Source organism: Cibotium barometz, chromosome 48 (assembly GCF_041138505.1).
Source record: "Cibotium barometz isolate CiBa-2024 chromosome 48, ASM4113850v1, whole genome shotgun sequence".
NCBI lineage: Eukaryota > Viridiplantae > Streptophyta > Polypodiopsida > Cyatheales > Cibotiaceae > Cibotium > Cibotium barometz.
Genome location: NC_141093.1, coordinates 23,513,632 through 23,526,284, shown reverse-complemented (window position 1 = coordinate 23,526,284; position 12,653 = coordinate 23,513,632).

Sequence of the window (12,653 nt, the reverse complement as noted above, 5' to 3'; positions counted from 1 at the left end):
GCAGCTAGTTAGTATTCAGTTAGCATATACTGTGCTTGTTAGCATACACTATATGCTAGTTAGCATATATTGTATATGCTAGTCAGCATATATTGTTTGCTAGTTAGCATACAGTATATGCTAACTAGCATATACTGTATGCTAGTTAGCATATACTTTATGCTAGTTATTAGCACACACTATGTAGAAGCTTGTTAGTAAACAATTATCATATACTGTGGTAGTTAGCATACAATATATGCTAGTTAGCATATACTGTATGCTAGTAAGCACACGCTATATATACTGTGCTAGTTAGCATACCCTATATGCTAGTTAGCATACACTATATGCTAGTTGGCATATACTGTATGCTAGTTAGCATACGCTATATGCTAGTAAGCACACAATATAAATTAGGTAGTTAGTATACAGTTAACATGTACTGTGCGAGTTAGCATACAGTATATGCTAGTTAGCCTATACTATATACTAGTTAGCATACACTGTATGCTAGTTAGCATACGCTTTATTCTAGCTAGTTGTAAAGCAGCCAAGCTGTAATGAGGAGTTGTATTTGAAGCATACAGCATTGTCCATGATGTTGAATTCAAAGGAGAACATGCAAATGTCAAAAGTCTCGAGACTCCTTAAAGTTCCGCATCGATCCTTGTACAAGGCTAAATTGCGGGTGACATCGAATGTTGACGATGGAATGTTTTCATTGGCTGCATGTCAAAAACATGCCCATCGTAGCACAATTACAAATGAAATGAAAGAGCTGGATTACACATTTTGGAGGGATGACACGTGTATCCCCTAACAAAAAAGATGTTTGTCGAAAGAGGATGGGGAGAAAAAATTACATAAAGCACCCTGTACACCTCCTTGATGAACCTCAGGTAATTGATCTAACCAAAGCACCATTATTCGAGTACACTAAAAAGCATGTGAAACTTTACAGTTAGCATACTGGTTGTTATTTACACTGTGGTTGTTTATGGTTTATTCTAGCTAGAACATGCTATACTGTATATGCTAGTTCAAATCTTCAATATGTTGATCACCTTACAGAGTGTGTTATTTATCATATTAGTAATGCTAATTAGTATACAAGCCATACCTGGAGGCACACTATAAATGCTAGTTAGCAGACTGTGTATGCTAGTTAGCACTGTTTGTGTGCTAATTAGCACACTCTACATGCTAGAACATGCTATACTGTATATGCTAGTTCAAATATTCAATATGTTGATCACCTTACAGAGTGCGTTATTTATCATATTAGTAATGCTAATTAGTATACAAGCCATACCTGGAGGCACACTGTAAATGCTAGTTAGCAGACTGTGTATGCTAGTTAGCATACTCTATGTGCTAATTAGCACACTCTACATGCTAGTTAGTATATAAGCCATACCTGGAGGCACACTATAAATGCTAGTTAGCAGACTGTGTATGCTAGTTAGCATACTCTATGTGCTGATTAGCACACTCTTCATGCTAGTTAGCATGTAAATGCTAGTAAGCATGTTGTGAGTGCTAGTTTGCATATGGTAGGTGCTGATTAGCATACTGTAAGTGCTAGTTAGCATACTCTAAGTGCTAGTTAGCATATTCTAAGTGCTAGCTAGTTAGCATACTCAAGGTGCTAGTTAGCATAATGTAGGTGCATCTTAGCATACTGTAAGTGTTAGTTAGCATATGATTAGTGATAGTTAGCACTCTATATGTGCTTATTAGCATACTGTGAGTGCTAATTAGCATACTTTAAGTGCTGGTTAGCATACTGTAAGTGCTACTTAGCATACTGAATGTGCTAGTTAGCATAATGAATGTGCTTGTTAGCATATTGTTTGTGCTAGTTTAGCACTGTTTGTGCTAGTTTAGCATTGTTTGTGCTAGTTAGCACTGTTTGTGCTAGTTAGCAAACTGAATGTACCAATTAGCTAGCTGAATGTGCTACTTAGCATACTAAATGTGCTACTTAGCATACTGAATGTACTAATTAGCCTATTGAATGTGTTAGTTAGCATACTGTCAGTGCTAGTTAGCATTCTGCAAGTGCTAGTTAGCATACTGTGAGTGCTAGTTAACATATTGCACATGCATGGAAGCATACTGTAAGTGCTAGTTAGCATACTGTAAGTGCTGGTTACATATAGTATGCTTCTGTGCATGGCCTGTATACTAATTAGCATAACTAGCATAATAACCGCGTTCTAACTCTCGTAATTGCACGTTGAGCTCTTCTACAGATTCAAAGAAAAGCATCCAGATTGCAAAATAGGTATGAGAACGTTTGAGATGATGAAGCCATTTTTTGTACAGCGGCTGAAAGATAGATACACATGCTACTGCGAATATCATGTGCAGATGTCCTTTTTAAAGGACACACTTAACCATATGCGGTCTCAGTCATTCGGGCTGCATGGAGCCCAATGCAGATGTACATGCAGTGTTTGCATCAGAGGTGATGAAACTAGCAGGGGTTGCATGGCTTTATGTCAAACTTTCAAAGGTGTCACACATCTATGGGAGTCAGTTCTCTGCCCGAAGCAGATAGATGCTGGTTACCACAATAGTGAGTGTTTGATGGGGGGCGAATGTAAGAAATGTGGTGTGCAAAAGCTAGAAACATGCTGCTTAGAGACACAAAGCCCAGGTAAGAATATCTTTGTAAAATTGTTTGCATATGTGGAGGCAACAGATAAGCACGGAGACAAAAAAAAAAGAGAAAAGATCTTGTGACTAAAGAAATGCAGTGCTGGGAGTTTCTTCAACTCTTACAGACCAAGCTAAAGGTTTTTATCAAACATAACTATATCGCTCGATGGCAAGCACAACAGTTCAAGGATTGTATTCTTAGATTTCCTGACGATGTGGTTGTGTCGGTCGTAGACTTTGCAGAAAACTATGCATTCAAGGAGCAAAATGAGATTCAATCCATGCATTGGCACTCAAGTCAAGTAACTATTTTTGTGAACATAACATACTACCGCAGGGAAGGGGAAGTAGTCAAGAAAATCCACTTCTTCATATCAGATGACAAAGTGCATGACACATTGTTTGTCCAACATTGTTTTATGCTGCATTGTGGCTGGTTACAGAGAGAAGGTGTCACTCCAAAACGTCATTGGGTCTGGTCAGATGGTGCTACCTCACAGTTTAAGGTTGCTAGGCCTTTTTATTTTGTTGCAAGGTATGCTGTACTGACAGGAATGGAGATGAGCTGGTTCTTCTTTGGATCAGGACATGGCAAGGGAGAGCATGACGGTGCAGGCGCAGTTGTTAAAAGATCGTTGACACATGAACAGTTGAAGCCTAATGGGGCCACTTTAAAGTGTGCTGGAGATGTGGTTGCCTATTGCCAAGCCAACCTATCAAAGGGAGCAGCTGCATCATATCCTCTAAAAGAAAGGGAATGTGCCCGTGTGTTTTGGGAGATCAAAGTAGGTGATGTAAACAGGGAGGTTAAATGGAATTGTGCCACGGGTGAGAAGTCTCACACCTTGCATGCTTTTCGCGGTCACAACCGGCAGGATGCAACTGCCATTGCCACAAGACCATTGGCATGCTTTTGTGATGCATGCATGAACCATAGTTGGAATCGCTGCACTAACAAATCTCACGTGCAGCCTTGGGATTATCACATTCTAATGCCATTGTCTGATGAAGTTGAGGATGAAGAAGACACTCCGACTGATGATGCCCTTGAAGGACAGATCATTGGATATGAAAAATTCGTGTATGAAGGCCACCATGATGCATTAAGTAGTGCTTTGTGTGTTGGTGACACTTTTGCAGTGAATCCGGATGCTACAACCAATGATGAGAATGTAGACTTTTACTTGGTAAAGTGCATTGCAGTAAAAGAAAAGGCAAAACAGGGTTACATTGATGAGTGGAACAATGTAATTGACAAAGGCTCTTATGTCGTGCAAGGACTGTATTACAAGCAAGTGGATGCATACACCTTCAAACTAGGCTACAATTGACCTGTTGTTCACATACTTTCAAATCTTGTACGTTGTATCAAGATACCCATGAAACACATGCAAAAGAGAAGGCAAATGTACACAATCACCCCCGAAGATTATGAAGCAATCTATAACAGCATGCCATTCGGTTTTTGACATGAGCGTCATGGTCTTTTATTCTATTTTGTATCTTGTGCATGCTTACTACTACCACAGTATATGCTAATTGTGTACTAACAAGCTTCTACAAAGTGTGTGCTAGCTAGCATAAAGCGTATGCTAGCTAGCATACAGTGTATCCTAACTAGCATATAAAGTATGCTAACTAGTATATAGTATAGTCTAACTAGCATATACTGTATGCTAACTCGCACAGTATATGTTAACTGTATACTAACTACCTAATTTATATTGTGTGCTTACTAGCATATATCTGTTCATGTTAATCCTTTGTGGGGCGAGTTTGCACACAACGAATGGCCCCATCCCTTTATACTTTAGCTTAGGCTTTTGGTTTTTTGTGCTATACATGAGAACCATGCCCCTGTCTTCGATATCTTTATCTTTGAGCTTTTCATCAAACCATTCCTTATACTTTAGCTTTTTAACTATCAATCCGTACTACCCAATGCACGCATTCTGTCTTCTTCTAAGCATTCAAGTTTAAACAATCTATCGATCCGTACATTTTTTGTTAATTTGGGGATTAGAAGATTGCATAAAAGATGGATTTAAAGAGGTAGAGGTTAAAGGGGATTCGCAATTGGTCATCCGACAAATGAAAGAAGAATATAAGGCAAGGAGTCCTAATCTCCAAGAATTGTATAAAAGGACAATGGAGTTAAAAGAAGCTTTTGAGTTTTGTAAGTTTGTGATGTTGACAGGAAGGATAATCAAAAGGCTGATGAATTGGCTACTAAAACTTTGGCTTCTTTCAAAGTAGCTATTCTTGCATTAATGGATATAGGTTGGCCTGAGCTCCATGGCCTCAGCTCCAAGATGTTTAACACTATTTAGATACAGGATACTTCCCTCCTGGAATGAATCCTCAACAGAAGCAAAGGCTTACAAGGAAAGCTCATCCTTACACACTTTAAAAATTTAAGCAATTTTTGTTGTTACATAAATTTACAATAGGGCGGCTCTGATACCAACTGTGTCCCACTGCCCCCTCTACGCACCGGATTCCTGGATGGTAGCAGCAGAAGTAGCTTCCTCTTGCGCAGGGCAGGGTTTCTCACTCAGGGCCTTGCCCTCGAATGTCCGGGCACGAGACTAAGTTGGTGGTCATATCGAAAACCGAAACCGGGAAAATTTCCCTTGCCCGAAAAATGGAGACGAATCCACCATTTTTTATTTTCTTAAACTAATTTCTCTAATGAGGTCAAGATACTTAACTAACCTTCTATCTGATTAAATCAGATAGAAGGGAAGCTATTACAGACTTAACTTGAAGGAATCAATGCTTTTTTTCTAATTGAATCAGGCACATCCATTGATCTATTCATGAGAGAAGTCTTCACGCTTTTAATTAACTATCTTTGTGAAGATCTGGGCTCCACTTAGCCTGTCCAGAATTTCATCAATTCTGGGGATAGGATACTTATTCTTAACTGTCAGCTCATTAAGACCTCTGTAGTCCAAACAGAGTCTTAGCATTCCATCTTTCTTTTTCTGAAAGAGAACTGGCACACCCCGAGGTGAAACACTGGGTCTTATAAACCCTTATTCTAACAGTTGTCTAAGCTGCTCCTTGAGTTTGATGGCTTTAGGAACTAGAATTTTGTACGTCCGCAAGGCGACTGGCTGAGTTCTGGGGGTCATTTCTATGACAGGATCTACTTCCCGAATTGGGGGCATCTCTGTTAATTCTGCTGGGAATAAAGCATCATATTCACTTAACCAATTAGGTTCTTTACCTTTTAACTTTGAGTCTACCGGATTCATTTTGACAAGATAAATACGCTGCTTCTTTCTAAGTCCTTTTCTTCATAACTTAGAAGCTTTTACTAACTGACTAGGGAGTCCTTAAATTTCGGTTCCTTGAACTTTGTTTCCGTGAAGGTCACAGAAGGAGATGGTTCCAGCTTGATTTCTATGGAGCCAATCCATTCCAAGGATCCTGTCGAAAACTCCATAAGGTATAGCTCTGAACTGACAGTCAGTTCAATTCCCATCTAAATTGAACTAAATACGATCTCTCTCAAGGTGAGTGAAAAGAATCTTCCCACTTGCCAATTCAACTTGCATAGGTTTCTCTGATTTCTAATCTAAGACTAGCTTACACAAGCATCCAGGGGAAATGAAAGATAGAGTATTGAACACCATATTGGGGAATATGGGAATTTCTTAGTAGTTTGGGACACGTGGTCAAATCTTTGGATTAATCATAACTTGAACACCGTTACTCCAAATGGAGCGCTCTATAGCTCACTAGTGTAAGATCCCTGTTCCCACAGAGCAACGGATTCGGGGTACTGGCAGCGAAAGTAGCGCTTCTCGCGCTGGACAGGGGTCCCACACTCGAGGCCTCGCCCACGGATATCCGGATAAGAGACTAATCCGTCGGTTGTTCCAAAACCGAACCCGGAAAAACTTCCTTTACCGGAAAGCACGGGCGATTCCACCAGGATAACTTTTTACTCTAACGTAGTCAAGATCATTTTTGATCGAGATGATCCAATTACATCTATAAGATACTTGGTCAGTTCAAGGAAGAAACTTGCACTTGGATCATTGGGATCAACGCTTTTTTCCCCATTCAAGAGGCACAGCCGTTGATTCCTATCCATAGAACAGTTACTGTCCGGGATTTATTTTTTTTTTCTATCGTAAAAACAAAAGTTTGAGTCTCGATTTACGGATCCATCAGTCCAGCCTAACCCCATCTAGTCCCATGGGTTACCAACCGCCCAACCACTGTAGTGATGGGATCCAATTAAGAATTTGGTTAGGTTTTGTCCCGGGTACCAAGGAAAAGAGTTCCAAGGCCCCCTAGCCGGATGTTCATGCAAAATAAAACTAGTCACACCACTCACACACCCAATATGAAATTGCCTTTTTCAACCAGATTCAGCCAGTTTAAAACAATCCTTTCATAAAACCATAATATCACTGATCACAATCTTCCAATTTGTCCCATTGATTCTTAATATCCCATCATTCCTTCATCAGAGTATATATGGCATCATTGGCAACTAGAACGCTCAGGGGCCGTTTCGATAGTTCCTAGCCCTTAATACTCGGCAATATAATCACTTATCAAGATGGACTCTCGTTGAAGATCAGCAAGATCAACCAACAGATCCATATAAGGGGCCATGGACTCATCCATTGAAGACCAGCAAGGTCAATCAACCAGATCCATGCCCGATTTCAGAAAACAACTCCAACTCTGTTCCAATATCTTCCTCGACGCACGCGTGGGTATCCTAGGCGACCCAGAGCCCGAGCACCGTATGGTCAGCACCCTCTAGGATCCTTCGCAGGTGACCTAGCGCTTCACGCATAGGCCGCTTCCTTGGCCCCTCATCCACCGTACCGGAAGCTCACCATTTTAATCGCACCGAGGCTGGTCAAGACCTCGGCCGACCTTGCTACGCGAGACGTCCTTCATTGACTACCCGTCAGCAGTTGCAACTTTACCATCACGACTTTAATCACAAGACGGTCAAAATGCTCCCCCCAGCATTCTTGACATAAAACAATCATTTACAAACAGCATTTACAAACAGTTTACAATACAATTTCTATTTTAACTTTCATTTTTCCACATTATCCCTCATCAATCTACATTACTTATTCCATATTCCATTTATATGTATACTCATCCCATCACATCATTTCCATCTCATCACTTCAGATTTTCTCACATCACATATCGTATATTCACATCCATACATCCACATCTATATGCGTACATTCACATCCACATGCATACATCTACATCTTTATGCATACATCTACATCCACATTCACATTCACCTCCATACATCTACATCTATATGCATACATCCACCTCCACATTCACATCCACATCTATACATCTACATCTACATGCATACATCCACCTCTACATCCACATCTACATCTATACACCTACATCTACATGCATACATCCACATCTCCATTCACATCTACATCTATACATCTACATCTACATGTATACATCCATATCTCCATTCCCATCTACATCTACATGCATCCATCCACCTCCACCTCCACATCTACATCTATACATCTACATCTACATGTATACATCCACATCTCCATTCACATCTACATCTATACATCTACATCTACATGCAACATCCATTAGGATGATAGTTCCTAGAATATGGTAGGAAGTCCTCTTTTTATGCTTTGAATGAAATTATTTTATGCGTAATTTCTATAAAAATTTTGCCATAGCTCCGCTACTATGACTGATAAATCTCAATTTTTTCTAAGGGATAAGGCTCATTATTAAAGAAATAATTAGAATGGTCTCTAATTGGATCATCAATCCATAATGGTCTCTAATTTGGATCATTAAGAAAATAATTATAATGGTCTCTAATTGGATCATCAATCCATAATGGATTGAATCATCAATATACATAAACTAAAAGCATAGAAAAAAGCCATTAATTTGGCCTCAAGCATAGCTTAATCTTGGATTAAGGAAAAGCCTTATGAAAAGCTTCATTTGGATTGAAAAGGGTCATGAGTATGACCATTTCTTAAGTGAGAGAGAGAGAGAGAAAAATCATTAGAATTAAATATAAATAGAATCTTATGTAATTCTTTACTATCATTACTTAATTAACTTCAATAGCATTTCAAAAACCATACCAATTAAGCTTCTCAAGCTTGAGAGGGGTTGAGAAGAGAGAATCATTGAGAAATTATAGAAAAGATCAAAATTCACTATACTTATCTTATAATTTGCTTGATTCTTTGATCACGGTAGAGGCCCCCAACCAATCAATTGGTTTAGTATGTTGATGGAGCCACCAATGGGGGTTTAAGAAAGAGAGAAGTGTCAAAAACTAGTGAATTATTGAAGAATTCATAGTTCTTGGCTTAGGTGGAGTAGAGTAACAATGCATAAGACACTATATTTCTTTCAACAAGGGGAGGCTTCTATTTATAGGAAAATTTGAGCTCCTAACCAAACAAACTGATTCTAGAATTTTCCAAGTCAGTTTGGTCACTTTTTGACCATTTTTAGGTCAGTTAAGCTAACTTTTTGGAACTAGACTTGAATGAGGAGAGAGGAGAGATGAAATATCTCAATTTTTATTAGTTTAAAACTCATTCAAGCATGTGAATTATGCACCTCCTTTAAAGAACTCTCCTTCCTTACATATGTGTCATAGTTTTTTTATTAATAAACCTTGTACATTTTCAACTCTTCATCTTATGTGAAATATGCACCTCCTTTAAAGAACTCCCCTTCCTTACATATGTGTTTTTTTACTAATAAACCTTGTACATTTTCAACTCTTCATCTTATGTGAGCATTTACTCATTTTTGGATACCCAAAATATCTCATATTTTTAATATTGCTCATAGTTTTTTTTTTACTAATAAACCTTGTACATTTTCAACTCTTCATCTTATGTGAAATATGCACCTCCTTTAAAGAACTCCTCTTCCTTACATATGTGTCATAGTTTTTTTTTTTACTAATAAACCTTGTACATTTTCAACTCTTCATCTTATGTGAAATATGCACCTCCTTTAAAGAACTCCCCTTCCTTACATATGTGTTTTTTTACTAATAAACCTTGTACATTTTCAACTCTTCATCTTATGTGAGCATTTACTCATTTTTGGGTATCTTCTTTTACAATTTGGATTTATCTCCTTCCTACACATGGATTGATGCTATTGGCCCATAGGAACCTTAATTGGACCATAATCCAAAAATTTCTGAAAATCTAGACCCTTAGACTAAGGTTCTTTATAGCTATTTCCAATTAATTCCAATTGCACATTGGAAAATTCTTTTTGAATTTCTGTTTCAGGGAAACTTATTTTAATAAGATGAGATATTTTTCTATCCAAAAATATTCAAAATCTGAATATTCTCTCTCTAGAATAATTTTTCTCTCTCTAGGCTAAAACAGTTAGAAACAAGGTCTTTATATTTCTGAAGAGGGATTGATTACAGGGGAAGATACTAGACATCAAAAAGGGAGTGGGGGAGGAATCTTACATTCTACCCCACTTAAAAAACGCGAGATGTCCTCATCTCGCAACTTGGGATAATTTCGCAAGATGCACGAATATGAGACTTAGAGAAAAATTTTAATCAAGATTAACCACCAAGAAAAGTCTTAAAGGGAGCAAGATTCAAAATAAGAACAAGATTTAAACTTTATTCATTCTCGGAACTTATACAGTAAAGATAGAAGAACTCTTTACACTTCCATAAGCCCGTCCATCATATGGTCACAAAAGCAGTCCTCACAAGTTGCACAAGTATAGGGTAACTCATCTATGGGAATGATTCTGCTGGTTATCGCCGCACCTATCTCAGTGGTATGAGGTGATCTAACAAAAGGACCTCTGAGAGGCAAGCCAAAAACGGGGTAAAGGCATATCTTCTCATGAGGAAGAAAACATGCCAGTAAGAAGACCCGCTCAGAAAACCCAAGATGCCTTGATCTCATGACACAGTAGTATCGGGGACCCAAACCCAAAGCTTCAATAACCATGGCCAAGCAGACATTGTTACGAAAGTGTTGCTGACCCCAGGGTGTTACCCTAGTTATGTTTTGATAGGTCCGCCATTTGGTCTGCGCTACAGAAGTTCCTAGGTGAGGAAAAAGTGAGCGCTCATACTGTTCTATAAAGTCTTTCTTCACAGACTCTCTTGCGTCTTGAAGGTGAGAAATCATCAAGGATAAAACTAATTCCTGTTGCCAAGCCATGAAGGAGATTAAGAAAGAAAGGAGATTGATGGGAGTAAGATTACTGTGAGCGACAAGTAAAAGTTACGACTTATATAAAGGAAGGAGCTAGCGTAACCTAGAAGCCAACGGTAACTTGCCATTGAAGTTTTACCGTCTTTTTCATGATTTGCGTTTGACACATTTTTCTATAGAAGGCATTAAGAATTTTGAGATGAGGAGATAAAAGAAACTTGTAGGCTAAGTCACCTACTTTCATTGAATTCAGATATAAGGGTCACAATATCTGGGGGATAACTTCTTATACTCCCCAAGAGATAAAGAACTTCTTTTGGGCCGTACTCGAATGGAAACCAAAACCTTGGTATCCAAAACACCGATTCTCACTTCTGAACTCATTGTTCTAAATCCTTAAAACAGGTGGGGCTCCTAAGAAGTATTCTAGGAAAAGGGTCTTCCTTTTTTAAACAGAAACTTTCTTTTATTTTAGAGAGGGAATAATTATAAGATCAGAAAGGGAGATTCTTACTCTTGTATACCTCGAAGGCTGGGGAGGAATCTTACATTCTACCCCACTTAAAAAGTACGAGATGTCCTCATCTCGCAAGGTAGAGGACTTCTCTTTTTCTTAAGATATAATTTTATTCTGGGGTTCCTTATATTCTGGTCAACCCAACAGAACACTAGGATAAATATCCCTTATATAGAACTCATCATTAAATAATAATTCATTCAGATCATATCATTCATATCTTTAACATGATAATGATCCATTAGACCGCAAAGTTTCCTTCGGAACCTTCCTCCACGGAAATTTCAGTCAAACAATTTGACATCCCTTAACTTGATCTACCGGTCAAGTATTAACAGTAGCAATCTAACAGCACAACCCACTAATCTCATAGTGATTTGCTGAATTCATTATCATCATTTTAGTTATGAATATCATCACAGGGACTCGTCCCATTCCCCCTCATTGTGGTTTCATTATATTTCAACTAATTTTTAAAAATCAACATTTTTCAATCAGCATTTTCAATCAGAATCCAAATCAATTCATCCATTCTCAAACAGAATTAAAAATCATATCAATCACACATTCGAAATCATCATCTAGATAGCATTAACGCTTATAATTTCAAGTCTTAGATTTACTCGTATATACTGTCAGTAAAGAGCTGCAGTATACTCTCGGTATATACGGGTAGTCACGGCCCTTGGAATTATAAGGTAAATACTATCATGTCTAGGCCTCAAGCAAGTCAGGGATTCTATATAATTGCCGTACTTCCATCTGAAGACCCAATTACCAAATTACGAGTTTCAGTTTGAATATCAAATTGTATGAATTATCTCACACAATTATAACTCTTTTTGTGTTTCTTGATAAATTTTTGACATATTTGTCTTCTCAGTTGATCTTTATTAACCAAATGCTCTGATACCAACTGTAAGATCCCTGTTCCCACCGAGCAACGGATTCGGGGTACTGGCAGCGGAAGTAGCGCTTCTCGCGCGGGACAGGGGTCCCACACTCGAGGCCTCGCCCACGGATATCCGGATAAGAGACTAATCCGTCGGTTGTTCCAAAACCGAACCCGGAAAAACTTCCTTTACCGGAAAGCATGGGCGATTCCACCAGGATAACTTTTTACTCTAACGTAGTCAAGATCATTTTTGATCGAGATGATCCAATTACATCTATAAGATACTTGGTCAGTTCAAGGAAGAAACTTGCACTTGGATCATTGGGATCAACGCTTTTTTCCCCATTCAAGAGGCACAGCCGTTGAT